Here is a 4,988-nt window from a genome sequence, read left to right on the forward strand (position 1 = left end):
GCAGAGAGTGGCAGGTGTTTGTGCCGGTGCTCACTGAGGAACGCAGAGCGTGGCAGGTGTTTGTGCTGGTGCTCACCGAGGAATGCAAAGAGCGGCAGGTGTTTGTACCAGTGCTCACCGAGGAATGCAGAGAGTGACAGGTGTTTGTGCTGGTGCTCACCGAGGAATGCAGAGAGCGGCAGGTGTTTGTGCTGGTGCTCACGTTCCTCATCCTCTTCCTCAGCAATTTCTTGACCACACTCAAAGTCGTGCATGCCAAACTCCAGAAGAACAGAAACAAGACCAAGAAGGCTTGAGCCTCAGACTCCTGTGCCCCTTGAGCTTCTGGACTTTGAGACTGCTGGGGAGCCTGGTAGCACCTGGGCTGCTGAGCACCCCCAGCAGTGTCAGGCTGTAGCCATCTCAGGGAACAGTGGCATCACTGTAGGACCCAGGCCTGGTCCCTACCACACACAAGGAATGTGAACCCTGCCTGTGCGCACAGTATTCGCCCACCTATTTACAACATATTTAATACCAGGTCCTCCTGGTGTCCCAGCTGGCACTGGGCCAGTCTTCCTGGGGGAGAGGCCTGAAGCCTCAGGGAGCCCCACTCCTGTCATTTGAACCCCTCACCTTGGATGTGCCTCACCGGGGCTGGATTTCTGCTGACCAGCCACTCACCAAGTCCCAGGCAAGGCAGTGGAATGAAGTCTTCCATGCCCACTCCCGCAGAGCCTCCCCTCCCCTGGGGCCTTGGCCTCTGCTATAAGCTCCACTCCCTGCAGCCAGAGCTATTCAAGTTCTCAGAGAACCACTGTCCATCTTTGCAAACTTTTGTGCTTCCTAGCTTGCCCGCCTGTGGCCACCTGGGTGGTTCTGAGGGTCCAAGGGTCACCACTAGAGGTGCCGCAGTGCCTGTGGGCTCTGAGTGACCCTGGAAGCTCCATCCCTCTCTGGTTGCCTGACTCCCCCTGATGTAAAATTTATTTTTACAGCATCTAATGAAGTAAACCTCTAGGCATTGAATTAATAGTTGAGGGACACAAGTCATCACAAGTCTTCTAACAGAAAAATATAATACGATCTATGAAGTAATCATCCCCCCCAAAAAAAAATCAAACCTGAATCTAGTCAAGTCTCTATATTCATCAACCAATATATAAGAAATACTGCAGACAAAGGGACATGTTAAAATATACTGAAGATATGCAATAAGAAAAGTCTAGATTCTGAGAAATTCAGGAAGAAATAATTTAATTCCTTTAACAACTAAATTGTTAGGAAAAAACCAGTGGGGGCACCTAGCAATTTAAAAGGTTTTATGAAGGCTTGGTGCCCGTAGCACAGTGGTTACAGCACCAGCCACATAGACCAAGGCTGGAGGGTTCAAACCTGGCCCCAGCCAGCTAAACAATTGCAACAAAAAAGATAACCGGGTGTTGTGGCGGGTGCCTGTAGTCCTAGCTATTTAGGAGGCTGAGGCAACAGACTCACTTAAGTCCAGGAGTTAGAGGTTGCTGTGAGCTGTGACACCACGGCTCTCTACCAAGGGTGACATACTGAGACACTGTCTAAAAAATAAATAAATAAATAGTTATGAAGCATAACCAATCATAACCCATTGACCTTATTCAGACCTTAATATTTAAAAACTATTAAAACTATGATATCATTATATAATTGGGAAACTGAATATTGACTCAAAAATATTTGACATTTTAATACATTAAGTTTTTAAGTTCAATCATAAAATTGTGGTTATATTTAGCAAAAAGAAGTGGTATGTATTTGTGTGTACATGTGCATTTATGTACATATGTAACTGTATATATAATATTAAACTACACACACATATACTATGCGTAATAGTTCTAGATTTTAGAAAGGTCTGGGATTTTCTTATAATTCATAAAGGAAGGTAGGAAGTGGGTTAGACTATTATTTAGTGTGGAGAAAAAGACTACTATTTAGAGCAGGGGTCCTCAAACTTTTTGAACAGGGAGCCAGTTCACTGTCCCTCAGACCATTGGAGGGCCAGACTGCGGACCCTGGGACAAGTCGGCTGCTAAGCAGGACAGGCAGCGGCTGCAAAAACACCCGGCGGGCTGGATAAATGTCCTAGGCGGGCCGCAGTTTGAGGACACCTGATTTAGAGAATAAGAGAATGGGTCGTTGGGGGAAAGAATGCAAACAGGATCATTTGGAAGCTTGTTTATAGTATCCAGATGATAGTGATATTAACCTGGACTAAGGTAATAAACCAAAGGAGAAGAATTTTAGATACATTTTAGAGATGATTTTGATAGTGAATTCAATGCCTAGGTCAGGAAAGGAGAGAATGAAATGTGACTTCTAGGTTTCCGATTTAAATAACTGAGTAGATGTGGTGTCACTTACTGAGGTGGAGAAAATTTAATGACGTGTCAGAAGGACAGACTGGTGGGGAACAGAGTTCAGTACATTTTTGGCATTTTGACTTTGATATTTTCATGAGATATTCATGAATATGTCAAGTAGATAATTGCCAAGGTGAGATCCTATAATTTGGGATGAAAGTATATCAATGAAAGGATGATTTTTAAACCCAGGCCAATTAATGAGCCTATTTGGGTTGAGTATATTTAAGACAGACATTTATTGAACACTGATATCAAGCAATCAAATCATGTAGATTTATAGTCTAGATGGCAGAAACAAGCCAATGGCAAATCCTGTGATCAAATATAGGCAAAGGCAAGTGTCGGGTGGAGTGAAAGCTGGGTCCCTCTCTACCCTGCTCCCCATCCAGCCACAGAGGATGAACTCTGAGGAAGAGTCAACAAGCTTAAAATAAACAATGCTTGAAATATTGTCACAAACTGAACTCTTCAACTTCCTCCAAAGGAAATCATCATTTTTGTTGATAACATCATTCCTCCAGCCTAGTTTTCTCAAAGACTGAATTTAAAGACCTTCAGACATTGGGTAAAATGTCATGGCCTGCATCTTGGATGCTTTCAGTACCAGGAAAGCGTCCATGGGATCTGAAACTTCTGGTCAGAGTAGCCACAGGCAAACTAGAATCCAGTTTTCCTTGAGTCTGCAGGGAAAGGGTGGTCCCAGAGTGCACTCTCACTGCTTCACAAGGCCTGTTTATGCAACCCCAAGAGCCTGTCCAAGTTTTCTCCCACCCTAAATGCACAGGCTGTGAGTGAGTGCTGGTTTATAGGCACAGCTGATTCCAATCTCCTACTTGTCATGTCCTAATGTTTTATGATGTGTTGAGACGACCCCTGGCAAAAAAGACTCTGTGTAAATGCCTTTTATTATTTTCTTGTTTGTGATGCATTGGGTTAGAGGATGTGTGTAACCTGATCAATCCAGTAAAAATTTTAATCTCTTCTATTTTTATGGCCTTCCAAGAAAAAAAAATCCATTTAGGGGAAAAGTAATGACTTTCAGAACTAATTCTCAAACATCCTACCAACACATTACCAAAAATGGGGCCCAGCCCTGTCAGGGGTCCTCACTCCTCTAAAAGTTTTCCTAAAAGGTTTTGTTTGGGAGTGGTGTTTTCCAGGGCTTGGGAAGCAGAGGCTTGGGCAGTAGAAGGGGTGAAGGGGGTCACTGAGAGTGTGTCTGTGTACAAGAGGGATAGGGATCAGACTCAGGAGTTAAGAGCACTCAACTCACTATTAGGATGCCATCTTCCAGGGCCCTGATTCCACCAAAACTAAAGGTCTTGCTTGCTACCAGATCTCTCAAAAGAGTAATCATAGCTAAACTCAGTCTCATTTGGTTCTCACAACAAGCCTGTTGAGTAGGTTCACCACATGCTACAACCCCCATTTTACAGATAGAGTAAGTAAAGCTGACAAAAGCTAAGTGACTTTCCCAGGGTCCTACAGTTAATAGGAAACAGCTTTGACCTGGTTGCTTCTGATTTCTGTCTCTACTTTGCTAGGGGTTTGCTTCTAGATATAAACACTTCCTTATCCCTGTTCAAAGAATTGAGAACCAAGGGAGAGGAAATTTGAGAGCCACATCCTTCAAATATAACAGTCCAGTGATTTTACCTTGTTTCCACCTCATTCCCATCACAGTTGATCAACACTGGTAGTACCTTGCCTGTAGGAAGTACAGGTAGAGTTACCCATCTGCAACTTCACTTCTTTCCCTCTCATTTAAAAAGAAGCATATCAGAACTAAGAGATATTACATTTTCCCCAATTTATTTTTATGTAATTCAGTCCCAAATGTCGTCACAGCATCTTGTAGGAGTAAACAGCATGGGATTTGGAGTCAGATATACCTAGGTTTGCATCCTGCTCTAATACTACGTGACCTTAACAAGTTAGCTTCAGTGGCCATACTAGCCATGGATAAATGTTAACTACTTTTTATTCCTTTATTTTGTATCTATCCACTTCACATCCTTTACTACTTTTCTGTCACATTTTCACCAGCCTGTGTTTACTGTGGAGAATAGCTTTTATTCTGAACTCACTGGTAAAGAAAACAATAAGATAATTATAACAGATTTGGAATAGGAGCCTCAAATTAATCAACATTCATACAATTTCTCCTATACCCCTTAGTCTGTTTACCTTATCAAGAGATGTGGAAGGGCAAAGTAAGATACTCATACAGAAACCTCCAGTGATCATCCTTCCACACAACACCAAATTCACCAAATTCAACATCTATCCATGTAAGCAACCAGCTTCAGGAGAACCAAAACTCAGGCAAGCATCCATACTACACAGTGTTAACATTTTGTCAAGAAAAGATACACCGAAGAGGGCAAAAAAGACAGCTTTGCCTTGCCTATGCCACTCCCACCCCATCCCCCAGCAGTGCCATGCCAGCACAGCAATTGGAGAAAGAATCTGTGTGCCTGGGGACCGTGGGGGTGCACTGAAACTGAGGGCCTCCCTGGCACAGAAGAACACAGCATGGGGCAGAATTCTTCCAGTGCCTATGGAGAGAGCATTTATTTTTGCAGTTTTTTTTTTTTTTTTTTTTTT

At 43.2% G+C, this 4,988-nt stretch overlaps 1 pseudogene; it reads left to right on the forward strand.

Annotated features, from left to right (window-relative positions):
* The window catches only part of LOC100964668, a 3,253-nt pseudogene extending 2,938 nt beyond the window's left edge, over positions 1-315 (forward strand).
* Positions 316-4,988: the final 4,673 nt, after the last annotated feature.

This window comes from Otolemur garnettii, unplaced genomic scaffold (genome assembly GCF_000181295.1).
Source record: "Otolemur garnettii isolate 467f Iridium unplaced genomic scaffold, OtoGar3 scaffold00022, whole genome shotgun sequence".
Classification (NCBI taxonomy): Eukaryota; Metazoa; Chordata; class Mammalia; order Primates; family Galagidae; genus Otolemur; species Otolemur garnettii.